This window comes from Ictalurus punctatus, chromosome 12, assembly GCF_001660625.3.
Source record: "Ictalurus punctatus breed USDA103 chromosome 12, Coco_2.0, whole genome shotgun sequence".
NCBI lineage: Eukaryota > Metazoa > Chordata > Actinopteri > Siluriformes > Ictaluridae > Ictalurus > Ictalurus punctatus.
In genome coordinates, this window is record NC_030427.2 from 20,136,031 (window position 1) to 20,162,611 (window position 26,581).

General features: G+C 46.5%; 33 non-coding genes across 33 annotated transcripts; 17 read left to right on the forward strand and 16 right to left on the reverse strand.

Annotated features, from left to right (window-relative positions):
• Window positions 1-227: 227 nt before the first annotated feature.
• trnay-gua (transfer RNA tyrosine (anticodon GUA)) lies at window positions 228-315 on the forward strand. The gene is given in 2 exon segments: window positions 228-264; window positions 280-315. It is a non-coding gene; the product is annotated as a tRNA-Tyr (tRNA).
• A 72-nt stretch (window positions 316-387) lies between these two features.
• On the reverse strand, window positions 388-459 carry trnae-cuc (transfer RNA glutamic acid (anticodon CUC)). The gene has a single exon. It is a non-coding gene; the product is annotated as a tRNA-Glu (tRNA).
• A 1,549-nt stretch (window positions 460-2,008) lies between these two features.
• trnay-gua (transfer RNA tyrosine (anticodon GUA)) lies at window positions 2,009-2,096 on the forward strand. Its single transcript is given in 2 exon segments — window positions 2,009-2,045; window positions 2,061-2,096. It is a non-coding gene; the product is annotated as a tRNA-Tyr (tRNA).
• Window positions 2,097-2,168: 72 nt separating this feature from the next.
• Window positions 2,169-2,240, reverse strand: trnae-cuc (transfer RNA glutamic acid (anticodon CUC)). The gene has a single exon. It is a non-coding gene; the product is annotated as a tRNA-Glu (tRNA).
• Window positions 2,241-3,789: 1,549 nt separating this feature from the next.
• trnay-gua (transfer RNA tyrosine (anticodon GUA)) lies at window positions 3,790-3,877 on the forward strand. Its single transcript is given in 2 exon segments — window positions 3,790-3,826; window positions 3,842-3,877. It is a non-coding gene; the product is annotated as a tRNA-Tyr (tRNA).
• Window positions 3,878-3,949: 72 nt separating this feature from the next.
• Window positions 3,950-4,021, reverse strand: trnae-cuc (transfer RNA glutamic acid (anticodon CUC)). The gene has a single exon. It is a non-coding gene; the product is annotated as a tRNA-Glu (tRNA).
• Window positions 4,022-5,570: 1,549 nt separating this feature from the next.
• Window positions 5,571-5,658, forward strand: trnay-gua (transfer RNA tyrosine (anticodon GUA)). Its single transcript is given in 2 exon segments — window positions 5,571-5,607; window positions 5,623-5,658. It is a non-coding gene; the product is annotated as a tRNA-Tyr (tRNA).
• A 72-nt stretch (window positions 5,659-5,730) lies between these two features.
• trnae-cuc (transfer RNA glutamic acid (anticodon CUC)) lies at window positions 5,731-5,802 on the reverse strand. The gene has a single exon. It is a non-coding gene; the product is annotated as a tRNA-Glu (tRNA).
• Window positions 5,803-8,919: 3,117 nt separating this feature from the next.
• Window positions 8,920-9,007, forward strand: trnay-gua (transfer RNA tyrosine (anticodon GUA)). Its single transcript is given in 2 exon segments — window positions 8,920-8,956; window positions 8,972-9,007. It is a non-coding gene; the product is annotated as a tRNA-Tyr (tRNA).
• A 72-nt stretch (window positions 9,008-9,079) lies between these two features.
• trnae-cuc (transfer RNA glutamic acid (anticodon CUC)) lies at window positions 9,080-9,151 on the reverse strand. Its single transcript has one exon. It is a non-coding gene; the product is annotated as a tRNA-Glu (tRNA).
• Window positions 9,152-10,699: 1,548 nt separating this feature from the next.
• On the forward strand, window positions 10,700-10,787 carry trnay-gua (transfer RNA tyrosine (anticodon GUA)). Its single transcript is given in 2 exon segments — window positions 10,700-10,736; window positions 10,752-10,787. It is a non-coding gene; the product is annotated as a tRNA-Tyr (tRNA).
• Window positions 10,788-10,859: 72 nt separating this feature from the next.
• trnae-cuc (transfer RNA glutamic acid (anticodon CUC)) lies at window positions 10,860-10,931 on the reverse strand. The gene has a single exon. It is a non-coding gene; the product is annotated as a tRNA-Glu (tRNA).
• Window positions 10,932-11,696: 765 nt separating this feature from the next.
• Window positions 11,697-11,784, forward strand: trnay-gua (transfer RNA tyrosine (anticodon GUA)). The gene is given in 2 exon segments: window positions 11,697-11,733; window positions 11,749-11,784. It is a non-coding gene; the product is annotated as a tRNA-Tyr (tRNA).
• Window positions 11,785-13,451: 1,667 nt separating this feature from the next.
• Window positions 13,452-13,539, forward strand: trnay-gua (transfer RNA tyrosine (anticodon GUA)). Its single transcript is given in 2 exon segments — window positions 13,452-13,488; window positions 13,504-13,539. It is a non-coding gene; the product is annotated as a tRNA-Tyr (tRNA).
• A 72-nt stretch (window positions 13,540-13,611) lies between these two features.
• trnae-cuc (transfer RNA glutamic acid (anticodon CUC)) lies at window positions 13,612-13,683 on the reverse strand. Its single transcript has one exon. It is a non-coding gene; the product is annotated as a tRNA-Glu (tRNA).
• Window positions 13,684-14,448: 765 nt separating this feature from the next.
• On the forward strand, window positions 14,449-14,536 carry trnay-gua (transfer RNA tyrosine (anticodon GUA)). The gene is given in 2 exon segments: window positions 14,449-14,485; window positions 14,501-14,536. It is a non-coding gene; the product is annotated as a tRNA-Tyr (tRNA).
• Window positions 14,537-14,608: 72 nt separating this feature from the next.
• trnae-cuc (transfer RNA glutamic acid (anticodon CUC)) lies at window positions 14,609-14,680 on the reverse strand. The gene has a single exon. It is a non-coding gene; the product is annotated as a tRNA-Glu (tRNA).
• Window positions 14,681-16,229: 1,549 nt separating this feature from the next.
• trnay-gua (transfer RNA tyrosine (anticodon GUA)) lies at window positions 16,230-16,317 on the forward strand. Its single transcript is given in 2 exon segments — window positions 16,230-16,266; window positions 16,282-16,317. It is a non-coding gene; the product is annotated as a tRNA-Tyr (tRNA).
• Window positions 16,318-16,389: 72 nt separating this feature from the next.
• Window positions 16,390-16,461, reverse strand: trnae-cuc (transfer RNA glutamic acid (anticodon CUC)). Its single transcript has one exon. It is a non-coding gene; the product is annotated as a tRNA-Glu (tRNA).
• Window positions 16,462-18,010: 1,549 nt separating this feature from the next.
• On the forward strand, window positions 18,011-18,098 carry trnay-gua (transfer RNA tyrosine (anticodon GUA)). Its single transcript is given in 2 exon segments — window positions 18,011-18,047; window positions 18,063-18,098. It is a non-coding gene; the product is annotated as a tRNA-Tyr (tRNA).
• A 72-nt stretch (window positions 18,099-18,170) lies between these two features.
• trnae-cuc (transfer RNA glutamic acid (anticodon CUC)) lies at window positions 18,171-18,242 on the reverse strand. The gene has a single exon. It is a non-coding gene; the product is annotated as a tRNA-Glu (tRNA).
• Window positions 18,243-19,791: 1,549 nt separating this feature from the next.
• Window positions 19,792-19,879, forward strand: trnay-gua (transfer RNA tyrosine (anticodon GUA)). Its single transcript is given in 2 exon segments — window positions 19,792-19,828; window positions 19,844-19,879. It is a non-coding gene; the product is annotated as a tRNA-Tyr (tRNA).
• A 72-nt stretch (window positions 19,880-19,951) lies between these two features.
• trnae-cuc (transfer RNA glutamic acid (anticodon CUC)) lies at window positions 19,952-20,023 on the reverse strand. Its single transcript has one exon. It is a non-coding gene; the product is annotated as a tRNA-Glu (tRNA).
• A 765-nt stretch (window positions 20,024-20,788) lies between these two features.
• On the forward strand, window positions 20,789-20,876 carry trnay-gua (transfer RNA tyrosine (anticodon GUA)). Its single transcript is given in 2 exon segments — window positions 20,789-20,825; window positions 20,841-20,876. It is a non-coding gene; the product is annotated as a tRNA-Tyr (tRNA).
• A 73-nt stretch (window positions 20,877-20,949) lies between these two features.
• Window positions 20,950-21,021, reverse strand: trnae-cuc (transfer RNA glutamic acid (anticodon CUC)). The gene has a single exon. It is a non-coding gene; the product is annotated as a tRNA-Glu (tRNA).
• A 765-nt stretch (window positions 21,022-21,786) lies between these two features.
• Window positions 21,787-21,874, forward strand: trnay-gua (transfer RNA tyrosine (anticodon GUA)). Its single transcript is given in 2 exon segments — window positions 21,787-21,823; window positions 21,839-21,874. It is a non-coding gene; the product is annotated as a tRNA-Tyr (tRNA).
• Window positions 21,875-21,947: 73 nt separating this feature from the next.
• Window positions 21,948-22,019, reverse strand: trnae-cuc (transfer RNA glutamic acid (anticodon CUC)). The gene has a single exon. It is a non-coding gene; the product is annotated as a tRNA-Glu (tRNA).
• A 1,549-nt stretch (window positions 22,020-23,568) lies between these two features.
• On the forward strand, window positions 23,569-23,656 carry trnay-gua (transfer RNA tyrosine (anticodon GUA)). Its single transcript is given in 2 exon segments — window positions 23,569-23,605; window positions 23,621-23,656. It is a non-coding gene; the product is annotated as a tRNA-Tyr (tRNA).
• Window positions 23,657-23,728: 72 nt separating this feature from the next.
• trnae-cuc (transfer RNA glutamic acid (anticodon CUC)) lies at window positions 23,729-23,800 on the reverse strand. Its single transcript has one exon. It is a non-coding gene; the product is annotated as a tRNA-Glu (tRNA).
• Window positions 23,801-24,565: 765 nt separating this feature from the next.
• On the forward strand, window positions 24,566-24,653 carry trnay-gua (transfer RNA tyrosine (anticodon GUA)). The gene is given in 2 exon segments: window positions 24,566-24,602; window positions 24,618-24,653. It is a non-coding gene; the product is annotated as a tRNA-Tyr (tRNA).
• Window positions 24,654-24,726: 73 nt separating this feature from the next.
• trnae-cuc (transfer RNA glutamic acid (anticodon CUC)) lies at window positions 24,727-24,798 on the reverse strand. Its single transcript has one exon. It is a non-coding gene; the product is annotated as a tRNA-Glu (tRNA).
• A 1,549-nt stretch (window positions 24,799-26,347) lies between these two features.
• On the forward strand, window positions 26,348-26,435 carry trnay-gua (transfer RNA tyrosine (anticodon GUA)). The gene is given in 2 exon segments: window positions 26,348-26,384; window positions 26,400-26,435. It is a non-coding gene; the product is annotated as a tRNA-Tyr (tRNA).
• A 72-nt stretch (window positions 26,436-26,507) lies between these two features.
• trnae-cuc (transfer RNA glutamic acid (anticodon CUC)) lies at window positions 26,508-26,579 on the reverse strand. Its single transcript has one exon. It is a non-coding gene; the product is annotated as a tRNA-Glu (tRNA).
• Window positions 26,580-26,581: the final 2 nt, after the last annotated feature.

The window sequence follows — 26,581 nt, forward strand, 5'->3', positions numbered from 1 at the left end:
CGAATGTGTACTTGTAAACGCTCTGTTTACTTAATTGAAGCAAATGCACTGAAGAGGTGCAGAAAGATGAGAATATAAACATGGACAAACACGTTTATAGGCTCCAGAAAAAAATAGTCTAGCGTTTCCTTAAATCACTTTTGCCGCGTTGCGTGTTCAGAGCAAATTCGAATGGAAAATTGTTCTCGTTTGCTAGCTCACATATCAAAGAGAGAAGGGTTCTCTCGCCTTCTATAGCTCAGTTGGCAGAGCGGAGGACTGTAGGTGCTCATAGCGGTCATCCTTAGGTCGCTGGTTCGACTCCGGCTCGAAGGAGGGCTGTCTCCGTGCGAGTTGGCTTCTTTTTTTTTCGAAATGTTAATTTGGCCAGAGGTGAGTAAAAAGCTCTTCCCTGACCGGGAATCGAACCCGGGCCGCGGCGGTGAGAGCGCCGAATCCTAACCACTAGACAACCAGGGACGAAAACCGAGAAATTGGTGGCCTCTTCGCTGGCCATGCTGGCCCCTGTCTACCACCAAAAGCTCGTACAAAAGGCACGTGAGCGTCAGCACTGGAAAGTGGAGCAATAAGATGGTGGCTTGGTCTGATGAATCATGTTTTCTTTTACATCATGTATGGCTTAGGGTTAGGGTTAGAAAAGGCTTGAAAAGACGCTTGGCCAAGGAGTTGCACTTAAGCCTTGTCTTATGCTCCATTCCGGTTAAGGCTTGTGAAGACGGTTGGCACTTTGGAAATGATCAAAACATAAGTGAGCCAAGGAATTGCACTTAAGCCTTGTCTCATGCTCCATTCCCGTGATGGGCAAGAGAACATGGCACTGGACTTGAGCTGCACTGGGGTTTTACCTGTGCAAATTGAAGCCTGCTATGAACCTGTGTCTTAGTGCAGAGAAAACGCTGTTCAGATGAGCAAGCAAGCGCCTTGGCATTCATCAAACAAGCTCGTGCCAAACAAATCTTCCATCCTAGGAAATTGCTTTGACGTAAAGCAAGTCATCCGAATGTGTACTTGTAAACGCTCTGTTTACTTAATTGAAGCAATTGCATTGAAGAGGTGCAGAAAGATGAGAATATAAACATGGACAAACACGTTTATAGGCTCCAGAAAAAAATAGTCTAGCGTTTCCTTAAATCACTTTTGCCGCGTTGCGTGTTCTAGCAAACGTTCTAGCAAACGCTCTCACTAGCAAACTAGCTCGTTTGCTAGTGAGACCGCCGAATCCTAACCACAAGACAGCCAGGGACGAAAACCGAGAAATTGGTGGCCTCTTCGCTGGCCATGCTGGCCCCTGTCTACCACCAAAAGCTCCTACAAAAGGCACGTGAGCGTCAGCACTGGAAAGTGGAGCAATAAGATGGTGGCTTGGTCTGATGAATCATGTTTTCTTTTACATCATGTATGGCTTAGGGTTAGGGTTAGAAAAGGCTTGAAAAGACGCTTGGCCAAGGAGTTGCACTTAAGCCTTGTCTTATGCTCCATTCCGGTTAAGGCTTGTGAAGACGGTTGGCACTTTGGAAATGATCAAAACATAAGTGAGCCAAGGAATTGCACTTAAGCCTTGTCTCATGCTCCATTCCCGTGATGGGCAAGAGAACATGGCACTGGACTTGAGCTGCACTGGGGTTTTACCTGTGCAAATTGAAGCCTGCTATGAACCTGTGTCTTAGTGCAGAGAAAACGCTGTTCAGATGAGCAAGCAAGCGCCTTGGCATTCATCAAACAAGCTCGTGCCAAACAAATCTTCCATCCTAGGAAATTGCTTTGACGTAAAGCAAGTCATCCGAATGTGTACTTGTAAACGCTCTGTTTACTTAATTGAAGCAAATGCACTGAAGAGGTGCAGAAAGATGAGAATATAAACATGGACAAACACGTTTATAGGCTCCAGAAAAAAATAGTCTAGCGTTTCCTTAAATCACTTTTGCCACGTTGCGTGTTCAGAGCAAATTCGAATGGAAAATTGTTCTCGTTTGCTAGCTCACGTATCAAAGAGAGAAGGGTTCTCTCGCCTTCGATAGCTCAGTTGGCAGAGCGGAGGACTGTAGGTGCTCATATCGGTCATCCTTAGGTCGCTGGTTCGACTCCGGCTCGAAGGAGGGCTGTCTCCGTGCGAGTTGGCTTCTTTTTTTTTCAAAATGTTAATTTGGCCAGTGGTGAGTAAAAAGCTCTTCCCTGACCGGGAATCGAACCCGGGCCGCGGCGGTGAGAGCGCCGAATCCTAACCACTAGACAACCAGGGACGAAAACCGAGAAATTGGTGGCCTCTTCGCTGGCCATGCTGGCCCCTGTCTACCACCAAAAGCTCCTACAAAAGGCACGTGAGCGTCAGCCCTGGAAAGTGGAGCAATAAGATGGTGGCTTGGTCTGATGAATCATGTTTTCTTTTACATCATGTATGGCTTAGGGTTAGGGTTAGAAAAGGCTTGAAAAGACGCTTGGCCAAGGAGTTGCACTTAAGCCTTGTCTTATGCTCCATTCCGGTTAAGGCTTGTGAAGACGGTTGGCACTTTGGAAATGATCAAAACATAAGTGAGCCAAGGAATTGCACTTAAGCCTTGTCTCATGCTCCATTCCCGTGATGGGCAAGAGAACATGGCACTGGACTTGAGCTGCACTGGGGTTTTACCTGTGCAAATTGAAGCCTGCTATGAACCTGTGTCTTAGTGCAGAGAAAACGCTGTTCAGATGAGCAAGCAAGCGCCTTGGCATTCATCAAACAAGCTCGTGCCAAACAAATCTTCCATCCAAGGAAATTGCTTTGACGTAAAGCAAGTCATCCGAATGTATACTTGAAAACGCTCTGTTTACTTAATTGAAGCAATTGCATTGAAGAGGTGCAGAAAGATGAGAATATAAACATGGACAAACACGTTTATAGGCTCCAGAAAAAAATAGTCTAGCGTTTCCTTAAATCACTTTTGCCGCGTTGCGTGTTCTAGCAAACGTTCTAGCAAACGCTCTCACTAGCAAACTAGCTCGTTTGCTAGTGAGACCGCCGAATCCTAACCACAAGACAGCCAGGGACGAAAACCGAGAAATTGGTGGCCTCTTTGCTGGCCATGCTGGCCCCTGTCTACCACCAAAAGCTCCTACAAAAGGCACGTGAGCGTCAGCACTGGAAAGTGGAGCAATAAGATGGTGGCTTGGTCTGATGAATCATGTTTTCTTTTACATCATGTATGGCTTAGGGTTAGGGTTAGAAAAGGCTTGAAAAGACGCTTGGCCAAGGAGTTGCACTTAAGCCTTGTCTTATGCTCCATTCCGGTTAAGGCTTGTGAAGACGGTTGGCACTTTGGAAATGATCAAAACATAAGTGAGCCAAGGAATTGCACTTAAGCCTTGTCTCATGCTCCATTCCCGTGATGGGCAAGAGAACATGGCACTGGACTTGAGCTGCACTGGGGTTTTACCTGTGCAAATTGAAGCCTGCTATGAACCTGTGTCTTAGTGCAGAGAAAACGCTGTTCAGATGAGCAAGCAAGCGCCTTGGCATTCATCAAACAAGCTCGTGCCAAACAAATCTTCCATCCTAGGAAATTGCTTTGACGTAAAGCAAGTCATCCGAATGTGTACTTGTAAACGCTCTGTTTACTTAATTGAAGCAAATGCACTGAAGAGGTGCAGAAAGATGAGAATATAAACATGGACAAACACGTTTATAGGCTCCAGAAAAAAATAGTCTAGCGTTTCCTTAAATCACTTTTGCCACGTTGCGTGTTCAGAGCAAATTCGAATGGAAAATTGTTCTCGTTTGCTAGCTCACGTATCAAAGAGAGAAGGGTTCTCTCGCCTTCGATAGCTCAGTTGGCAGAGCGGAGGACTGTAGGTGCTCATATCGGTCATCCTTAGGTCGCTGGTTCGACTCCGGCTCGAAGGAGGGCTGTCTCCTTGCGAGTTGGCTTCTTTTTTTTTCAAAATGTTAATTTGGCCAGTGGTGAGTAAAAAGCTCTTCCCTGACCGGGAATCGAACCCGGGCCGCGGCGGTGAGAGCGCCGAATCCTAACCACTAGACAACCAGGGACGAAAACCGAGAAATTGGTGGCCTCTTTGCTGGCCATGCTGGCCCCTGTCTACCACCAAAAGCTCCTACAAAAGGCACGTGAGCGTCAGCACTGGAAAGTGGAGCAATAAGATGGTGGCTTGGTCTGATGAATCATGTTTTCTTTTACATCATGTATGGCTTAGGGTTAGGGTTAGAAAAGGCTTGAAAAGACGCTTGGCCAAGGAGTTGCACTTAAGCCTTGTCTTATGCTCCATTCCGGTTAAGGCTTGTGAAGACGGTTGGCACTTTGGAAATGATCAAAACATAAGTGAGCCAAGGAATTGCACTTAAGCCTTGTCTCATGCTCCATTCCCGTGATGGGCAAGAGAACATGGCACTGGACTTGAGCTGCACTGGGGTTTTACCTGTGCAAATTGAAGCCTGCTATGAACCTGTGTCTTAGTGCAGAGAAAACGCTGTTCAGATGAGCAAGCAAGCGCCTTGGCATTCATCAAACAAGCTCGTGCCAAACAAATCTTCCATCCTAGGAAATTGCTTTGACGTAAAGCAAGTCATCCGAATGTGTACTTGTAAATGCTCTGTTTACTTAATTGAAGCAAATGCACTGAAGAGGTGCAGAAAGATGAGAATATAAACATGGACAAACACGTTTATAGGCTCCAGAAAAAAATAGTCTAGCGTTTCCTTAAATCACTTTTGCCGCGTTGCGTGTTCTAGCAAACGTTCTAGCAAACGCTCTCACTAGCAAACTAGCTCGTTTGCTAGTGAGACCGCCGAATCCTAACCACAAGACAGCCAGGGACGAAAACCGAGAAATTGGTGGCCTCTTTGCTGGCCATGCTGGCCCCTGTCTACCACCAAAAGCTCCTACAAAAGGCACGTGAGCGTCAGCACTGGAAAGTGGAGCAATAAGATGGTGGCTTGGTCTGATGAATCATGTTTTCTTTTACATCATGTATGGCTTAGGGTTAGGGTTAGAAAAGGCTTGAAAAGACGCTTGGCCAAGGAGTTGCACTTAAGCCTTGTCTTATGCTCCATTCCGGTTAAGGCTTGTGAAGACGGTTGGCACTTTGGAAATGATCAAAACATAAGTGAGCCAAGGAATTGCACTTAAGCCTTGTCTCATGCTCCATTCCCGTGATGGGCAAGAGAACATGGCACTGGACTTGAGCTGCACTGGGGTTTTACCTGTGCAAATTGAAGCCTGCTATGAACCTGTGTCTTAGTGCAGAGAAAACGCTGTTCAGATGAGCAAGCAAGCGCCTTGGCATTCATCAAACAAGCTCGTGCCAAACAAATCTTCCATCCTAGGAAATTGCTTTGACGTAAAGCAAGTCATCCGAATGTGTACTTGTAAACGCTCTGTTTACTTAATTGAAGCAAATGCACTGAAGAGGTGCAGAAAGATGAGAATATAAACATGGACAAACACGTTTATAGGCTCCAGAAAAAAATAGGCTAGCGTTTCCTTAAATCACTTTTGCCGCGTTGCGTGTTCAGAGCAAATTCGAATGGAAAATTGTTCTCGTTTGCTAGCTCACGTATCAAAGAGAGAAGGGTTCTCTCGCCTTCGATAGCTCAGTTGGCAGAGCGGAGGACTGTAGGTGCTCATAGCGGTCATCCTTAGGTCGCTGGTTCGACTCCGGCTCGAAGGAGGGCTGTCTCCGTGCGAGTTGGCTTCTTTTTTTTTCAAAATGTTAATTTGGCCAGAGGTGTGTAAAAAGCTCTTCCCTGACCGGGAATCGAACCCGGGCCGCGGCGGTGAGAGCGCCGAATCCTAACCACTAGACAACCAGGGACGAAAACCGAGAAATTGGTGGCCTCTTTGCTGGCCATGCTGGCCCCTGTCTACCACCAAAAGCTCCTACAAAAGGCACGTGAGCGTCAGCACTGGAAAGTGGAGCAATAAGATGGTGGCATGGTCTGATGAATCATGTTTTCTTTTACATCATGTATGGCTTAGGGTTAGGGTTAGAAAAGGCTTGAAAAGACGCTTGGCCAAGGAGTTGCACTTAAGCCTTGTCTTATGCTCCATTCCGGTTAAGGCTTGTGAAGACGGTTGGCACTTTGGAAATGATCAAAACATAAGTGAGCCAAGGAATTGCACTTAAGCCTTGTCTCATGCTCCATTCCCGTGATGGGCAAGAGAACATGGCACTGGACTTGAGCTGCACTGGGGTTTTACCTGTGCAAATTGAAGCCTGCTATGAACCTGTGTCTTAGTGCAGAGAAAACGCTGTTCAGATGAGCAAGCAAGCGCCTTGGCATTCATCAAACAAGCTCGTGCCAAACAAATCTTCCATCCTAGGAAATTGCTTTGACGTAAAGCAAGTCATCCGAATGTGTACTTGTAAACGCTCTGTTTACTTAATTGAAGCAATTGCATTGAAGAGGTGCAGAAAGATGAGAATATAAACATGGACAAACACGTTTATAGGCTCCAGAAAAAAATAGTCTAGCGTTTCCTTAAATCACTTTTGCCGCGTTGCGTGTTCTAGCAAACGTTCTAGCAAACGCTCTCACTAGCAAACTAGCTCGTTTGCTAGTGAGACCGCCGAATCCTAACCACAAGACAGCCAGGGACGAAAACCGAGAAATTGGTGGCCTCTTCGCTGGCCATGCTGGCCCCTGTCTACCACCAAAAGCTCCTACAAAAGGCACGTGAGCGTCAGCACTGGAAAGTGGAGCAATAAGATGGTGGCTTGGTCTGATGAATCATGTTTTCTTTTACATCATGTATGGCTTAGGGTTAGGGTTAGAAAAGGCTTGAAAAGACGCTTGGCCAAGGAGTTGCACTTAAGCCTTGTCTTGTGCTCCATTCCGGTTAAGGCTTGTGAAGACGGTTGGCACTTTGGAAATGATCAAAACATAAGTGAGCCAAGGAATTGCACTTAAGCCTTGTCTCATGCTCCATTCCCGTGATGGGCAAGAGAACATGGCACTGGACTTGAGCTGCACTGGGGTTTTACCTGTGCAAATTGAAGCCTGCTATGAACCTGTGTCTTAGTGCAGAGAAAACGCTGTTCAGATGAGCAAGCAAGCGCCTTGGCATTCATCAAACAAGCTCGTGCCAAACAAATCTTCCATCCTAGGAAATTGCTTTGACGTAAAGCAAGTCATCCGAATGTGTACTTGTAAACGCTCTGTTTACTTAATTGAAGCAAATGCACTGAAGAGGTGCAGAAAGATGAGAATATAAACATGGACAAACACGTTTATAGGCTCCAGAAAAAAATAGTCTAGCGTTTCCTTAAATCACTTTTGCCGCGTTGCGTGTTCTAGCAAACGTTCTAGCAAACGCTCTCACTAGCAAACTAGCTCGTTTGCTAGTGAGACCGCCGAATCCTAACCACAAGACAGCCAGGGACGAAAACCGAGAAATTGGTGGCCTCTTCGCTGGCCATGCTGGCCCCTGTCTACCACCAAAAGCTCCTACAAAAGGCACGTGAGCGTCAGCACTGGAAAGTGGAGCAATAAGATGGTGGCTTGGTCTGATGAATCATGTTTTCTTTTACATCATGTATGGCTTAGGGTTAGGGTTAGAAAAGGCTTGAAAAGACGCTTGGCCAAGGAGTTGCACTTAAGCCTTGTCTTATGCTCCATTCCGGTTAAGGCTTGTGAAGACGGTTGGCACTTTGGAAATGATCAAAACATAAGTGAGCCAAGGAATTGCACTTAAGCCTTGTCTCATGCTCCATTCCCGTGATGGGCAAGAGAACATGGCACTGGACTTGAGCTGCACTGGGGTTTTACCTGTGCAAATAGAAGCCTGCTTTGAACCTGTGTCTTAGTGCTGAGAAAACGCTGTTCAGATGAGCAAGCAAGCGCCTTGGCATTCATCAAACAAGCTCGTGCCAAACAAATCTTCCATCCTAGGAAATTGCTTTGACGTAAAGCAAGTCATCCGAATGTGTACTTGTAAACGCTCTGTTTACTTAATTGAAGCAATTGCATTGAAGAGGTGCAGAAAGATGAGAATATAAACATGGACAAACACGTTTATAGGCTCCAGAAAAAAATAGTCTAGCGTTTCCTTAAATCACTTTTGCCGCGTTGCGTGTTCTAGCAAACGTTCTAGCAAACGCTCTCACTAGCAAACTAGCTCGTTTGCTAGTGAGACCGCCGAATCCTAACCACAAGACAGCCAGGGACGAAAACCGAGAAATTGGTGGCCTCTTCGCTGGCCATGCTGGCCCCTGTCTACCACCAAAAGCTCCTACAAAAGGCACGTGAGCGTCAGCACTGGAAAGTGGAGCAATAAGATGGTGGCTTGGTCTGATGAATCATGTTTTCTTTTACATCATGTATGGCTTAGGGTTAGGGTTAGAAAAGGCTTGAAAAGACGCTTGGCCAAGGAGTTGCACTTAAGCCTTGTCTTATGCTCCATTCCGGTTAAGGCTTGTGAAGACGGTTGGCACTTTGGAAATGATCAAAACATAAGTGAGCCAAGGAATTGCACTTAAGCCTTGTCTCATGCTCCATTCCCGTGATGGGCAAGAGAACATGGCACTGGACTTGAGCTGCACTGGGGTTTTACCTGTGCAAATTGAAGCCTGCTATGAACCTGTGTCTTAGTGCAGAGAAAACGCTGTTCAGATGAGCAAGCAAGCGCCTTGGCATTCATCAAACAAGCTCGTGCCAAACAAATCTTCCATCCTAGGAAATTGCTTTGACGTAAAGCAAGTCATCCGAATGTGTACTTGTAAACGCTCTGTTTACTTAATTGAAGCAAATGCACTGAAGAGGTGCAGAAAGATGAGAATATAAACATGGACAAACACGTTTATAGGCTCCAGAAAAAAATAGTCTAGCGTTTCCTTAAATCACTTTTGCCACGTTGCGTGTTCAGAGCAAATTCGAATGGAAAATTGTTCTCGTTTGCTAGCTCACGTATCAAAGAGAGAAGGGTTCTCTCGCCTTCGATAGCTCAGTTGGCAGAGCGGAGGACTGTAGGTGCTCATATCGGTCATCCTTAGGTCGCTGGTTCGACTCCGGCTCGAAGGAGGGCTGTCTCCTTGCGAGTTGGCTTCTTTTTTTTTCAAAATGTTAATTTGGCCAGTGGTGAGTAAAAAGCTCTTCCCTGACCGGGAATCGAACCCGGGCCGCGGCGGTGAGAGCGCCGAATCCTAACCACTAGACAACCAGGGACGAAAACCGAGAAATTGGTGGCCTCTTCGCTGGCCATGCTGGCCCCTGTCTACCACCAAAAGCTCCTACAAAAGGCACGTGAGCGTCAGCCCTGGAAAGTGGAGCAATAAGATGGTGGCTTGGTCTGATGAATCATGTTTTCTTTTACATCATGTATGGCTTAGGGTTAGGGTTAGAAAAGGCTTGAAAAGACGCTTGGCCAAGGAGTTGCACTTAAGCCTTGTCTTATGCTCCATTCCGGTTAAGGCTTGTGAAGACGGTTGGCACTTTGGAAATGATCAAAACATAAGTGAGCCAAGGAATTGCACTTAAGCCTTGTCTCATGCTCCATTCCCGTGATGGGCAAGAGAACATGGCACTGGACTTGAGCTGCACTGGGGTTTTACCTGTGCAAATTGAAGCCTGCTATGAACCTGTGTCTTAGTGCAGAGAAAACGCTGTTCAGATGAGCAAGCAAGTGCCTTGGCATTCATCAAACAAGCTCGTGCCAAACAAATCTTCCATCCTAGGAAATTGCTTTGACGTAAAGCAAGTCATCCGAATGTGTACTTGTAAACGCTCTGTTTACTTAATTGAAGCAAATGCATTGAAGAGGTGCAGAAAGATGAGAATATAAACATGGACAAACACGTTTATAGGCTCCAGAAAAAAATAGTCTAGCGTTTCCTTAAATCACTTTTGCCGCGTTGCGTGTTCTAGCAAACGTTCTAGCAAACGCTCTCACTAGCAAACTAGCTCGTTTGCTAGTGAGACCGCCGAATCCTTACCACAAGACAGCCAGGGACGAAAACCGAGAAATTGGTGGCCTCTTCGCTGGCCATGCTGGCCCCTGTCTACCACCAAAAGCTCCTACAAAAGGCACGTGAGCGTCAGCACTGGAAAGTGGAGCAATAAGATGGTGGCTTGGTCTGATGAATCATGTTTTCTTTTACATCATGTATGGCTTAGGGTTAGGGTTAGAAAAGGCTTGAAAAGACGCTTGGCCAAGGAGTTGCACTTAAGCCTTGTCTTATGCTCCATTCCGGTTAAGGCTTGTGAAGACGGTTGGCACTTTGGAAATGATCAAAACATAGTGAGCCAAGGAATTGCACTTAAGCCTTGTCTCATGCTCCATTCCCGTGATGGGCAAGAGAACATGGCACTGGACTTGAGCTGCACTGGCGTTTTACCTGTGCAAATTGAAGCCTGCTATGAACCTGTGTCTTAGTGCAGAGAAAACGCTGTTCAGATGAGCAAGCAAGCGCCTTGGCATTCATCAAACAAGCTCGTGCCAAACAAATCTTCCATCCTAGGAAATTGCTTTGACGTAAAGCAAGTCATCCGAATGTGTACTTGTAAACGCTCTGTTTACTTAATTGAAGCAAATGCACTGAAGAGGTGCAGAAAGATGAGAATATAAACATGGACAAACACGTTTATAGGCTCCAGAAAAAAATAGTCTAGCGTTTCCTTAAATCACTTTTGCCGCGTTGCGTTTTCAGAGCAAATTCGAATGGAAAATTGTTCTCGTTTGCTAGCTCACGTATCAAAGAGAGAAGGGTTCTCTCGCCTTCGATAGCTCAGTTGGCAGAGCGGAGGACTGTAGGTGCTCATATCGGTCATCCTTAGGTCGCTGGTTCGACTCCGGCTCGAAGGAGGGCTGTCTCCGTGCGAGTTGGCTTCTTTTTTTTTCAAAATGTTAATTTGGCCAGTGGTGAGTAAAAAGCTCTTCCCTGACCGGGAATCGAACCCGGGCCGCGGCGGTGAGAGCGCCGAATCCTAACCACTAGACAACCAGGGACGAAAACCGAGAAATTGGTGGCCTCTTCGCTGGCCATGCTGGCCCCTGTCTACCACCAAAAGCTCCTACAAAAGGCACGTGAGCGTCAGCACTGGAAAGTGGAGCAATAAGATGGTGGCTTGGTCTGATGAATCATGTTTTCTTTTACATCATGTATGGCTTAGGGTTAGGGTTAGAAAAGGCTTGAAAAGACGCTTGGCCAAGGAGTTGCACTTAAGCCTTGTCTTATGCTCCATTCCGGTTAAGGCTTGTGAAGACGGTTGGCACTTTGGAAATGATCAAAACATAAGTGAGCCAAGGAATTGCACTTAAGCCTTGTCTCATGCTCCATTCCCGTGATGGGCAAGAGAACATGGCACTGGACTTGAGCTGCACTGGGGTTTTACCTGTGCAAATTGAAGCCTGCTATGAACCTGTGTCTTAGTGCAGAGAAAACGCTGTTCAGATGAGCAAGCAAGCGCCTTGGCATTCATCAAACAAGCTCGTGCCAAACAAATCTTCCATCCTAGGAAATTGCTTTGACGTAAAGCAAGTCATCCGAATGTGTACTTGTAAATGCTCTGTTTACTTAATTGAAGCAAATGCACTGAAGAGGTGCAGAAAGATGAGAATATAAACATGGACAAACACGTTTATAGGCTCCAGAAAAAAATAGTCTAGCGTTTCCTTAAATCACTTTTGCCGCGTTGCGTGTTCAGAGCAAATTCGAATGGAAAATTGTTCTCGTTTGCTAGCTCACGTATCAAAGAGAGAAGGGTTCTCCTGCCTTCGATAGCTCAGTTGGCAGAGCGGAGGACTGTAGGTGCTCATAGCGGTCATCCTTAGGTCGCTGGTTCGACTCCGGCTCGAAGGAGGGCTGTCTCCGTGTGAGTTGGCTTCTTTTTTTTTTCAAAATGTTAATTTGGCCAGTGGTGAGTAAAAAGCTCTTCCCTGACCGGGAATCGAACCCGGGCCGCGGCGGTGAGAGCGCCGAATCCTAACCACAAGACAGCCAGGGACGAAAACCGAGAAATTGGTGGCCTCTTCGCTGGCCATGCTGGCCCCTGTCTACCACCAAAAGCTCCTACAAAAGGCACGTGAGCGTCAGCACTGGAAAGTGGAGCAATAAGATGGTGGCTTGGTCTGATGAATCATGTTTTCTTTTACATCATGTATGGCTTAGGGTTAGGGTTAGAAAAGGCTTGAAAAGACGCTTGGCCAAGGAGTTGCACTTAAGCCTTGTCTTATGCTCCATTCCGGTTAAGGCTTGTGAAGACGGTTGGCACTTTGGAAATGATCAAAACATAAGTGAGCCAAGGAATTGCACTTAAGCCTTGTCTCATGCTCCATTCCCGTGATGGGCAAGAGAACATGGCACTGGACTTGAGCTGCACTGGGGTTTTACCTGTGCAAATTGAAGCCTGCTATGAACCTGTGTCTTAGTGCAGAGAAAACGCTGTTCAGATGAGCAAGCAAGCGCCTTGGCATTCATCAAACAAGCTCGTGCCAAACAAATCTTCCATCCTAGGAAATTGCTTTGACGTAAAGCAAGTCATCCGAATGTGTACTTGTAAACGCTCTGTTTACTTAATTGAAGCAAATGCATTGAAGAGGTGCAGAAAGATGAGAATATAAACATGGACAAACACGTTTATAGGCTCCAGAAAAAAATAGTCTAGCGTTTCCTTAAATCACTTTTGCCGCGTTGCGTGTTCAGAGCAAACTAGCTCGTTTGCTAGTGAGACCGCCGAATCCTAACCACAAGACAGCCAGGGACGAAAACCGAGAAATTGGTGGCCTCTTCGCTGGCCATGCTGGCCCCTGTCTACCACCAAAAGCTCCTACAAAAGGCACGTGAGCGTCAGCACTGGAAAGTGGAGCAATAAGATGGTGGCTTGGTCTGATGAATCATGTTTTCTTTTACATCATGTATGGCTTAGGGTTAGGGTTAGAAAAGGCTTGAAAAGACGCTTGGCCAAGGAGTTGCACTTAAGCCTTGTCTTATGCTCCATTCCGGTTAAGGCTTGTGAAGACGGTTGGCACTTTGGAAATGATCAAAACATAAGTGAGCCAAGGAATTGCACTTAAGCCTTGTCTCATGCTCCATTCCCGTGATGGGCAAGAGAACATGGCACTGGACTTGAGCTGCACTGGGGTTTTACCTGTGCAAATTGAAGCCTGCTATGAACCTGTGTCTTAGTGCAGAGAAAACGCTGTTCAGATGAGCAAGCAAGCGCCTTGGCATTCATCAAACAAGCTCGTGCCAAACAAATCTTCCATCCTAGGAAATTGCTTTGACGTAAAGCAAGTCATCCGAATGTGTACTTGTAAACGCTCTGTTTACTTAATTGAAGCAAATGCACTGAAGAGGTGCAGAAAGATGAGAATATAAACATGGACAAACACGTTTATAGGCTCCAGAAAAAAATAGTCTAGCGTTTCCTTAAATCACTTTTGCCGCGTTGCGTGTTCAGAGCAAATTCGAATGGAAAATTGTTCTCGTTTGCTAGCTCACATATCAAAGAGAGAAGGGTTCTCTTGCCTTCGATAGCTCAGTTGGCAGAGCGGAGGACTGTAGGTGCTCATAGCGGTCATCCTTAGGTCGCTGGTTCGACTCCGGCTCGAAGGAGGGCTGTCTCCGTGCGAGTTGGCTTCTTTTTTTTTCGAAATGTTAATTTGGCCAGAGGTGAGTAAAAAGCTCTTCCCTGACCGGGAATCGAACCCGGGCCGCGGCGGTGAGAGCGCCGAATCCTAACCACTAGACAACCAGGGACGAAAACCGAGAAATTGGTGGCCTCTTCGCTGGCCATGCTGGCCCCTGTCTACCACCAAAAGCTCCTACAAAAGGCACGTGAGCGTCAGCACTGGAAAGTGGAGCAATAAGATGGTGGCTTGGTCTGATGAATCATGTTTTCTTTTACATCATGTATGGCTTAGGGTTAGGGTTAGAAAAGGCTTGAAAAGACGCTTGGCCAAGGAGTTGCACTTAAGCCTTGTCTTATGCTCCATTCCGGTTAAGGCTTGTGAAGACGGTTGGCACTTTGGAAATGATCAAAACATAAGTGAGCCAAGGAATTGCACTTAAGCCTTGTCTCATGCTCCATTCCCGTGATGGGCAAGTGAACATGGCACTGGACTTGAGCTGCACTGGGGTTTTACCTGTGCAAATTGAAGCCTGCTATGAACCTGTGTCTTAGTGCAGAGAAAACGCTGTTCAGATGAGCAAGCAAGCGCCTTGGCATTCATCAAACAAGCTCGTGCCAAACAAATCTTCCATCCTAGGAAATTGCTTTGACGTAAAGCAAGTCATCCGAATGTGTACTTGTAAACGCTCTGTTTACTTAATTGAAGCAAATGCGTTGAAGAGGTGCAGAAAGATGAGAATATAAACATGGACAAACACGTTTATAGGCTCCAGAAAAAAATAGTCTAGCGTTTCCTTAAATCACTTTTGCCGCGTTGCGTGTTCAGAGCAAATTCGAATGGAAAATTGTTCTCGTTTGCTAGCTCACATATCAAAGAGAGAAGGGCTCTCTCGCCTTCGATAGCTCAGTTGGCAGAGCGGAGGACTGTAGGTGCTCATATCGGTCATCCTTAGGTCGCTGGTTCGACTCTGGCTCGAAGGAGGGCTGTCTCCGTGCGAGTTGGCTTCTTTTTTTTTCAAAATGTTAATTTGGCCAGAGGTGTGTAAAAAGCTCTTCCCTGACCGGGAATCGAACCCGGGCCGCGGCGGTGAGAGCGCCGAATCCTAACCACTAGACAACCAGGGACGAAAACCGAGAAATTGGTGGCCTCTTCGCTGGCCATGCTGGCCCCTGTCTACCACCAAAAGCTCCTACAAAAGGCACGTGAGTGTCAGCACTGGAAAGTGGAGCAATAAGATGGTGGCTTGGTCTGATGAATCATGTTTTCTTTTACATCATGTATGGCTTAGGGTTAGGGTTAGAAAAGGCTTGAAAAGACGCTTGGCCAAGGAGTTGCACTTAAGCCTTGTCTTATGCTCCATTCCGGTTAAGGCTTGTGAAGACGGTTGGCACTTTGGAAATGATCAAAACATAAGTGAGCCAAGGAATTGCACTTAAGCCTTGTCTCATGCTCCATTCCCGTGATGGGCAAGAGAACATGGCACTGGACTTGAGCTGCACTGGGGTTTTACCTGTGCAAATTGAAGCCTGCTATGAACCTGTGTCTTAGTGCAGAGAAAACGCTGTTCAGATGAGCAAGCAAGCGCCTTGGCATTCATCAAACAAGCTCGTGCCAAACAAATCTTCCATCCTAGGAAATTGCTTTGACGTAAAGCAAGTCATCCGAATGTGTACTTGTAAATGCTCTGTTTACTTAATTGAAGCAAATGCACTGAAGAGGTGCAGAAAGATGAGAATATAAACATGGACAAACACGTTTATAGGCTCCAGAAAAAAATAGTCTAGCGTTTCCTTAAATCACTTTTGCCGCGTTGCGTGTTCTAGCAAACGTTCTAGCAAACGCTCTCACTAGCAAACTAGCTCGTTTGCTAGTGAGACCGCCGAATCCTAACCACAAGACAGCCAGGGACGAAAACCGAGAAATTGGTGGCCTCTTCGCTGGCCATGCTGGCCCCTGTCTACCACCAAAAGCTCCTACAAAAGGCACGTGAGCGTCAGCACTGGAAAGTGGAGCAATAAGATGGTGGCTTGGTCTGATGAATCATGTTTTCTTTTACATCATGTATGGCTTAGGGTTAGGGTTAGAAAAGGCTTGAAAAGACGCTTGGCCAAGGAGTTGCACTTAAGCCTTGTCTTATGCTCCATTCCGGTTAAGGCTTGTGAAGACGGTTGGCACTTTGGAAATGATCAAAACATAAGTGAGCCAAGGAATTGCACTTAAGCCTTGTCTCATGCTCCATTCCCGTGATGGGCAAGAGAACATGGCACTGGACTTGAGCTGCACTGGGGTTTTACCTGTGCAAATTGAAGCCTGCTATGAACCTGTGTCTTAGTGCAGAGAAAACGCTGTTCAGATGAGCAAGCAAGCGCCTTGGCATTCATCAAACAAGCTCGTGCCAAACAAATCTTCCATCCTAGGAAATTGCTTTGACGTAAAGCAAGTCATCCGAATGTGTACTTGTAAACGCTCTGTTTACTTAATTGAAGCAAATGCACTGAAGAGGTGCAGAAAGATGAGAATATAAACATGGACAAACACGTTTATAGGCTCCAGAAAAAAATAGTCTAGCGTTTCCTTAAATCACTTTTGCCACGTTGCGTGTTCAGAGCAAATTCGAATGGAAAATTGTTCTCGTTTGCTAGCTCACGTATCAAAGAGAGAAGGGTTCTCTCGCCTTCGATAGCTCAGTTGGCAGAGCGGAGGACTGTAGGTGCTCATATCGGTCATCCTTAGGTCGCTGGTTCGACTCCGGCTCGAAGGAGGGCTGTCTCCTTGCGAGTTGGCTTCTTTTTTTTTCAAAATGTTAATTTGGCCAGTGGTGAGTAAAAAGCTCTTCCCTGACCGGGAATCGAACCCGGGCCGCGGCGGTGAGAGCGCCGAATCCTAACCACTAGACAACCAGGGACGAAAACCGAGAAATTGGTGGCCTCTTCGCTGGCCATGCTGGCCCCTGTCTACCACCAAAAGCTCCTACAAAAGGCACGTGAGCGTCAGCCCTGGAAAGTGGAGCAATAAGATGGTGGCTTGGTCTGATGAATCATGTTTTCTTTTACATCATGTATGGCTTAGGGTTAGGGTTAGAAAAGGCTTGAAAAGACGCTTGGCCAAGGAGTTGCACTTAAGCCTTGTCTTATGCTCCATTCCGGTTAAGGCTTGTGAAGACGGTTGGCACTTTGGAAATGATCAAAACATAAGTGAGCCAAGGAATTGCACTTAAGCCTTGTCTCATGCTCCATTCCCGTGATGGGCAAGAGAACATGGCACTGGACTTGAGCTGCACTGGGGTTTTACCTGTGCAAATTGAAGCCTGCTATGAACCTGTGTCTTAGTGCAGAGAAAACGCTGTTCAGATGAGCAAGCAAGCGCCTTGGCATTCATCAAACAAGCTCGTGCCAAACAAATCTTCCATCCAAGGAAATTGCTTTGACGTAAAGCAAGTCATCCGAATGTATACTTGAAAACGCTCTGTTTACTTAATTGAAGCAATTGCATTGAAGAGGTGCAGAAAGATGAGAATATAAACATGGACAAACACGTTTATAGGCTCCAGAAAAAAATAGTCTAGCGTTTCCTTAAATCACTTTTGCCGCGTTGCGTGTTCTAGCAAACGTTCTAGCAAACGCTCTCACTAGCAAACTAGCTCGTTTGCTAGTGAGACCGCCGAATCCTAACCACAAGACAGCCAGGGACGAAAACCGAGAAATTGGTGGCCTCTTTGCTGGCCATGCTGGCCCCTGTCTACCACCAAAAGCTCCTACAAAAGGCACGTGAGCGTCAGCACTGGAAAGTGGAGCAATAAGATGGTGGCTTGGTCTGATGAATCATGTTTTCTTTTACATCATGTATGGCTTAGGGTTAGGGTTAGAAAAGGCTTGAAAAGACGCTTGGCCAAGGAGTTGCACTTAAGCCTTGTCTTATGCTCCATTCCGGTTAAGGCTTGTGAAGACGGTTGGCACTTTGGAAATGATCAAAACATAAGTGAGCCAAGGAATTGCACTTAAGCCTTGTCTCATGCTCCATTCCCGTGATGGGCAAGAGAACATGGCACTGGACTTGAGCTGCACTGGGGTTTTACCTGTGCAAATTGAAGCCTGCTATGAACCTGTGTCTTAGTGCAGAGAAAACGCTGTTCAGATGAGCAAGCAAGCGCCTTGGCATTCATCAAACAAGCTCGTGCCAAACAAATCTTCCATCCTAGGAAATTGCTTTGACGTAAAGCAAGTCATCCGAATGTGTACTTGTAAACGCTCTGTTTACTTAATTGAAGCAAATGCACTGAAGAGGTGCAGAAAGATGAGAATATAAACATGGACAAACACGTTTATAGGCTCCAGAAAAAAATAGGCTAGCGTTTCCTTAAATCACTTTTGCCGCGTTGCGTGTTCAGAGCAAATTCGAATGGAAAATTGTTCTCGTTTGCTAGCTCACATATCAAAGAGAGAAGGGTTCTCTAGCCTTCGATAGCTCAGTTGGCAGAGCGGAGGACTGTAGGTGCTCATAGCGGTCATCCTTAGGTCGCTGGTTCGACTCCGGCTCGAAGGAGGGCTGTCTCCGTGCGAGTTGGCTTCTTTTTTTTTCAAAATGTTAATTTGGCCAGAGGTGTGTAAAAAGATCTTCCCTGACCGGGAATCGAACCCGGGCCGCGGCGGTGAGAGCGCCGAATCCTAACCACTAGACAACCAGGGACGAAAACCGAGAAATTGGTGGCCTCTTTGCTGGCCATGCTGGCCCCTGTCTACCACCAAAAGCTCCTACAAAAGGCACGTGAGCGTCAGCACTGGAAAGTGGAGCAATAAGATGGTGGCTTGGTCTGATGAATCATGTTTTCTTTTACATCATGTATGGCTTAGGGTTAGGGTTAGAAAAGGCTTGAAAAGACGCTTGGCCAAGGAGTTGCACTTAAGCCTTGTCTTATGCTCCATTCCGGTTAAGGCTTGTGAAGACGGTTGGCACTTTGGAAATGATCAAAACATAAGTGAGCCAAGGAATTGCACTTAAGCCTTGTCTCATGCTCCATTCCCGTGATGGGCAAGAGAACATGGCACTGGACTTGAGCTGCATTGGGGTTTTACCTGTGCAAATTGAAGCCTGCTATGAACCTGTGTCTTAGTGCAGAGAAAACGCTGTTCAGATGAGCAAGCAAGCGCCTTGGCATTCATCAAACAAGCTCGTGCCAAACAAATCTTCCATCCTAGGAAATTGCTTTGACGTAAAGCAAGTCATCCGAATGTGTACTTGTAAACGCTCTGTTTACTTAATTGAAGCAATTGCATTGAAGAGGTGCAGAAAGATGAGAATATAAACATGGACAAACACGTTTATAGGCTCCAGAAAAAAATAGTCTAGCGTTTCCTTAAATCACTTTTGCCGCGTTGCGTGTTCTAGCAAACGTTCTAGCAAACGCTCTCACTAGCAAACTAGCTCGTTTGCTAGTGAGACAGCCGAATCCTAACCACAAGACAGCCAGGGACGAAAACCGAGAAATTGGTGGCCTCTTTGCTGGCCATGCTGGCCCCTGTCTACCACCAAAAGCTCCTACAAAAGGCACGTGAGCGTCAGCACTGGAAAGTGGAGCAATAAGATGGTGGCTTGGTCTGATGAATCATGTTTTCTTTTACATCATGTATGGCTTAGGGTTAGGGTTAGAAAAGGCTTGAAAAGACGCTTGGCCAAGGAGTTGCACTTAAGCCTTGTCTTATGCTCCATTCCGGTTAAGGCTTGTGAAGACGGTTGGCACTTTGGAAATGATCAAAACATAAGTGAGCCAAGGAATTGCACTTAAGCCTTGTCTCATGCTCCATTCCCGTGATGGGCAAGAGAACATGGCACTGGACTTGAGCTGCACTGGGGTTTTACCTGTGCAAATTGAAGCCTGCTATGAACCTGTGTCTTAGTGCAGAGAAAACGCTGTTCAGATGAGCAAGCAAGCGCCTTGGCATTCATCAAACAAGCTCGTGCCAAACAAATCTTCCATCCTAGGAAATTGCTTTGACGTAAAGCAAGTCATCCGAATGTGTACTTGTAAACGCTCTGTTTACTTAATTGAAGCAAATGCACTGAAGAGGTGCAGAAAGATGAGAATATAAACATGGACAAACACGTTTATAGGCTCCAGAAAAAAATAGGCTAGCGTTTCCTTAAATCACTTTTGCCGCGTTGCGTGTTCAGAGCAAATTCGAATGGAAAATTGTTCTCGTTTGCTAGCTCACGTATCAAAGAGAGAAGGGTTCTCTCGCCTTCGATAGCTCAGTTGGCAGAGCGGAGGACTGTAGGTGCTCATATCGGTCATCCTTAGGTCGCTGGTTCGACTCCGGCTCGAAGGAGGGCTGTCTCCGTGCGAGTTGGCTTCTTTTTTTTTCAAAATGTTAATTTGGCCAGAGGTGTGTAAAAAGCTCTTCCCTGACCGGGAATCGAACCCGGGCCGCGGCGGTGAGAGCGCCGAATCCTAACCACTAGACAACCAGGGACGAAAACCGAGAAATTGGTGGCCTCTTTGCTGGCCATGCTGGCCCCTGTCTACCACCAAAAGCTCCTACAAAAGGCACGTGAGCGTCAGCACTGGAAAGTGGAGCAATAAGATGGTGGCATGGTCTGATGAATCATGTTTTCTTTTACATCATGTATGGCTTAGGGTTAGGGTTAGAAAAGGCTTGAAAAGACGCTTGGCCAAGGAGTTGCACTTAAGCCTTGTCTTATGCTCCATTCCGGTTAAGGCTTGTGAAGACGGTTGGCACTTTGGAAATGATCAAAACATAAGTGAGCCAAGGAATTGCACTTAAGCCTTGTCTCATGCTCCATTCCCGTGATGGGCAAGAGAACATGGCACTGGACTTGAGCTGCACTGGGGTTTTACCTGTGCAAATTGAAGCCTGCTATGAACCTGTGTCTTAGTGCAGAGAAAACGCTGTTCAGATGAGCAAGCAAGCGCCTTGGCATTCATCAAACAAGCTCGTGCCAAACAAATCTTCCATCCTAGGAAATTGCTTTGACGTAAAGCAAGTCATCCGAATGTGTACTTGTAAACGCTCTGTTTACTTAATTGAAGCAAATGCACTGAAGAGGTGCAGAAAGATGAGAATATAAACATGGACAAACACGTTTATAGGCTCCAGAAAAAAATAGGCTAGCGTTTCCTTAAATCACTTTTGCCGCGTTGCGTGTTCAGAGCAAATTCGAATGGAAAATTGTTCTCGTTTGCTAGCTCACATATCAAAGAGAGAAGGGTTCTCTCGCCTTCGATAGCTCAGTTGGCAGAGCGGAGGACTGTAGGTGCTCATAGCGGTCATCCTTAGGTCGCTGGTTCGACTCCGGCTCGAAGGAGGGCTGTCTCCGTGCGAGTTGGCTTCTTTTTTTTTTCGAAATGTTAATTTGGCCAGAGGTGAGTAAAAAGCTCTTCCCTGACCGGGAATCGAACCCAGGCCGCGGCGGTGAGAGCGCCGAATCCTAACCACTAGACAACCAGGGACGAAAACCGAGAAATTGGTGGCCTCTTCGCTGGCCATGCTGGCCCCTGTCTACCACCAAAAGCTCCTACAAAAGGCACGTGAGCGTCAGCACTGGAAAGTGGAGCAATAAGATGGTGGCTTGGTCTGATGAATCATGTTTTCTTTTACATCATGTATGGCTTAGGGTTAGGGTTAGAAAAGGCTTGAAAAGACGCTTGGCCAAGGAGTTGCACTTAAGCCTTGTCTTATGCTCCATTCCGGTTAAGGCTTGTGAAGACGGTTGGCACTTTGGAAATGATCAAAACATAAGTGAGCCAAGGAATTGCACTTAAGCCTTGTCTCATGCTCCATTCCCGTGATGGGCAAGAGAACATGGCACTGGACTTGAGCTGCACTGGGGTTTTACCTGTGCAAATTGAAGCCTGCTATGAACCTGTGTCTTAGTGCAGAGAAAACGCTGTTCAGATGAGCAAGCAAGCGCCTTGGCATTCATCAAACAAGCTCGTGCCAAACAAATCTTCCATCCTAGGAAATTGCTTTGACGTAAAGCAAGTCATCCGAATGTGTACTTGTAAACGCTCTGTTTACTTAATTGAAGCAAATGCACTGAAGAGGTGCAGAAAGATGAGAATATAAACATGGACAAACACGTTTATAGGCTCCAGAAAAAAATAGGCTAGCGTTTCCTTAAATCACTTTTGCCGCGTTGCGTGTTCAGAGCAAATTCGAATGGAAAATTGTTCTCGTTTGCTAGCTCACATATCAAAGAGAGAAGGGTTCTCTCGCCTTCGATAGCTCAGTTGGCAGAGCGGAGGACTGTAGGTGCTCATAGCGGTCATCCTTAGGTCGCTGGTTCGACTCCGGCTCGAAGGAGGGCTGTCTCCGTGCGAGTTGGCTTCTTTTTTTTTTCGAAATGTTAATTTGGCCAGAGGTGAGTAAAAAGCTCTTCCCTGACCGGGAATCGAACCCAGGCCGCGGCGGTGAGAGCGCCGAATCCTAACCACTAGACAACCAGGGACGAAAACCGAGAAATTGGTGGCCTCTTCGCTGGCCATGCTGGCCCCTGTCTACCACCAAAAGCTCCTACAAAAGGCACGTGAGCGTCAGCACTGGAAAGTGGAGCAATAAGATGGTGGCTTGGTCTGATGAATCATGTTTTCTTTTACATCATGTATGGCTTAGGGTTAGGGTTAGAAAAGGCTTGAAAAGACGCTTGGCCAAGGAGTTGCACTTAAGCCTTGTCTTATGCTCCATTCCGGTTAAGGCTTGTGAAGACGGTTGGCACTTTGGAAATGATCAAAACATAAGTGAGCCAAGGAATTGCACTTAAGCCTTGTCTCATGCTCCATTCCCGTGATGGGCAAGAGAACATGGCACTGGACTTGAGCTGCACTGGGGTTTTACCTGTGCAAATTGAAGCCTGCTATGAACCTGTGTCTTAGTGCAGAGAAAACGCTGTTCAGATGAGCAAGCAAGCGCCTTGGCATTCATCAAACAAGCTCGTGCCAAACAAATCTTCCATCCTAGGAAATTGCTTTGACGTAAAGCAAGTCATCCGAATGTGTACTTGTAAACGCTCTGTTTACTTAATTGAAGCAATTGCATTGAAGAGGTGCAGAAAGCTGAGAATATAAACATGGACAAACACGTTTATAGGCTCCAGAAAAAAATAGTCTAGCGTTTCCTTAAATCACTTTTGCCGCGTTGCGTGTTCTAGCAAACGTTCTAGCAAACGCTCTCACTAGCAAACTAGCTCGTTTGCTAGTGAGACCGCCGAATCCTAACCACAAGACAGCCAGGGACGAAAACCGAGAAATTGGTGGCCTCTTCGCTGGCCATGCTGGCCCCTGTCTGCCACCAAAAGCTCCTACAAAAGGCACGTGAGTGTCAGCACTGGAAAGTGGAGCAATAAGATGGTGGCTTGGTCTGATGAATCATGTTTTCTTTTACATCATGTATGGCTTAGGGTTAGGGTTAGAAAAGGCTTGAAAAGACGCTTGGCCAAGGAGTTGCACTTAAGCCTTGTCTTATGCTCCATTCCGGTTAAGGCTTGTGAAGACGGTTGGCACTTTGGAAATGATCAAAACATAAGTGAGCCAAGGAATTGCACTTAAGCCTTGTCTCATGCTCCATTCCCGTGATGGGCAAGAGAACATGGCACTGGACTTGAGCTGCACTGGGGTTTTACCTGTGCAAATTGAAGCCTGCTATGAACCTGTGTCTTAGTGCAGAGAAAACGCTGTTCAGATGAGCAAGCAAGCGCCTTGGCATTCATCAAACAAGCTCGTGCCAAACAAATCTTCCATCCTAGGAAATTGCTTTGACGTAAAGCAAGTCATCCGAATGTGTACTTGTAAACGCTCTGTTTACTTAATTGAAGCAAATGCACTGAAGAGGTGCAGAAAGATGAGAATATAAACATGGACAAACACGTTTATAGGCTCCAGAAAAAAATAGGCTAGCGTTTCCTTAAATCACTTTTGCCGCGTTGCGTGTTCAGAGCAAATTCGAATGGAAAATTGTTCTCGTTTGCTAGCTCACATATCAAAGAGAGAAGGGTTCTCTAGCCTTCGATAGCTCAGTTGGCAGAGCGGAGGACTGTAGGTGCTCATAGCGGTCATCCTTAGGTCGCTGGTTCGACTCCGGCTCGAAGGAGGGCTGTCTCCGTGCGAGTTGGCTTCTTTTTTTTTCAAAATGTTAATTTGGCCAGAGGTGTGTAAAAAGCTCTTCCCTGACCGGGAATCGAACCCGGGCCGCGGCGGTGAGAGCGCCGAATCCTAACCACTAGACAACCAGGGACGAAAACCGAGAAATTGGTGGCCTCTTTGCTGGCCATGCTGGCCCCTGTCTACCACCAAAAGCTCCTACAAAAGGCACGTGAGCGTCAGCACTGGAAAGTGGAGCAATAAGATGGTGGCTTGGTCTGATGAATCATGTTTTCTTTTACATCATGTATGGCTTAGGGTTAGGGTTAGAAAAGGCTTGAAAAGACGCTTGGCCAAGGAGTTGCACTTAAGCCTTGTCTTATGCTCCATTCCGGTTAAGGCTTGTGAAGACGGTTGGCACTTTGGAAATGATCAAAACATAAGTGAGCCAAGGAATTGCACTTAAGCCTTGTCTCATGCTCCATTCCCGTGATGGGCAAGAGAACATGGCACTGGACTTGAGCTGCACTGGGGTTTTACCTGTGCAAATTGAAGCCTGCTATGAACCTGTGTCTTAGTGCAGAGAAAACGCTGTTCAGATGAGCAAGCAAGCGCCTTGGCATTCATCAAACAAGCTCGTGCCAAACAAATCTTCCATCCTAGGAAATTGCTTTGACGTAAAGCAAGTCATCCGAATGTGTACTTGTAAACGCTCTGTTTACTTAATTGAAGCAAATGCACTGAAGAGGTGCAGAAAGATGAGAATATAAACATGGACAAACACGTTTATAGGCTCCAGAAAAAAATAGGCTAGCGTTTCCTTAAATCACTTTTGCCGCGTTGCGTGTTCAGAGCAAATTCGAATGGAAAATTGTTCTCGTTTGCTAGCTCACATATCAAAGAGAGAAGGGTTCTCTCGCCTTCGATAGCTCAGTTGGCAGAGCGGAGGACTGTAGGTGCTCATAGCGGTCATCCTTAGGTCGCTGGTTCGACTCCGGCTCGAAGGAGGGCTGTCTCCGTGCGAGTTGGCTTCTTTTTTTTTTCGAAATGTTAATTTGGCCAGAGGTGAGTAAAAAGCTCTTCCCTGACCGGGAATCGAACCCAGGCCGCGGCGGTGAGAGCGCCGAATCCTAACCACTAGACAACCAGGGACGAAAACCGAGAAATTGGTGGCCTCTTCGCTGGCCATGCTGGCCCCTGTCTACCACCAAAAGCTCCTACAAAAGGCACGTGAGCGTCAGCACTGGAAAGTGGAGCAATAAGATGGTGGCTTGGTCTGATGAATCATGTTTTCTTTTACATCATGTATGGCTTAGGGTTAGGGTTAGAAAAGGCTTGAAAAGACGCTTGGCCAAGGAGTTGCACTTAAGCCTTGTCTTATGCTCCATTCCGGTTAAGGCTTGTGAAGACGGTTGGCACTTTGGAAATGATCAAAACATAAGTGAGCCAAGGAATTGCACTTAAGCCTTGTCTCATGCTCCATTCCCGTGATGGGCAAGAGAACATGGCACTGGACTTGAGCTGCACTGGGGTTTTACCTGTGCAAATTGAAGCCTGCTATGAACCTGTGTCTTAGTGCAGAGAAAACGCTGTTCAGATGAGCAAGCAAGCGCCTTGGCATTCATCAAACAAGCTCGTGCCAAACAAATCTTCCATCCTAGGAAATTGCTTTGACGTAAAGCAAGTCATCCGAATGTGTACTTGTAAACGCTCTGTTTACTTAATTGAAGCAATTGCATTGAAGAGGTGCAGAAAGCTGAGAATATAAACATGGACAAACACGTTTATAGGCTCCAGAAAAAAATAGTCTAGCGTTTCCTTAAATCACTTTTGCCGCGTTGCGTGTTCTAGCAAACGTTCTAGCAAACGCTCTCACTAGCAAACTAGCTCGTTTGCTAGTGAGACCGCCGAATCCTAACCACAAGACAGCCAGGGACGAAAACCGAGAAATTGGTGGCCTCTTCGCTGGCCATGCTGGCCCCTGTCTGCCACCAAAAGCTCCTACAAAAGGCACGTGAGCGTCAGCACTGGAAAGTGGAGCAATAAGATGGTGGCTTGGTCTGATGAATCATGTTTTCTTTTACATCATGTATGGCTTAGGGTTAGGGTTAGAAAAGGCTTGAAAAGACGCTTGGCCAAGGAGTTGCACTTAAGCCTTGTCTTATGCTCCATTCCGGTTAAGGCTTGTGAAGACGGTTGGCACTTTGGAAATGATCAAAACATAAGTGAGCCAAGGAATTGCACTTAAGCCTTGTCTCATGCTCCATTCCCGTGATGGGCAAGAGAACATGGCACTGGACTTGAGCTGCACTGGGGTTTTACCTGTGCAAATTGAAGCCTGCTATGAACCTGTGTCTTAGTGCAGAGAAAACGCTGTTCAGATGAGCAAGCAAGCGCCTTGGCATTCATCAAACAAGCTCGTGCCAAACAAATCTTCCATCCTAGGAAATTGCTTTGACGTAAAGCAAGTCATCCGAATGTGTACTTGTAAACGCTCTGCTTACTTAATTGAAGCAAATGCACTGAAGAGGTGCAGAAAGATGAGAATATAAACATGGACAAACACGTTTATAGGCTCCAGAAAAAAGTAGTCTAGCGTTTCCTTAAATCACTTTTGCCACGTTGCGTGTTCAGAGCAAATTCGAATGGAAAATTGTTCTCGTTTGCTAGCTCACGTATCAAAGAGAGAAGGGCTCTCTCGCCTTCGATAGCTCAGTTGGCAGAGCGGAGGACTGTAGGTGCTCATATCGGTCATCCTTAGGTCGCTGGTTCGACTCCGGCTCGAAGGAGGGCTGTCTCCTTGCGAGTTGGCTTCTTTTTTTTTCAAAATGTTAATTTGGCCAGTGGTGAGTAAAAAGCTCTTCCCTGACCGGGAATCGAACCCGGGCCGCGGCGGTGAGAGCGCCGAATCCTAACCACTAGACAACCAGGGACA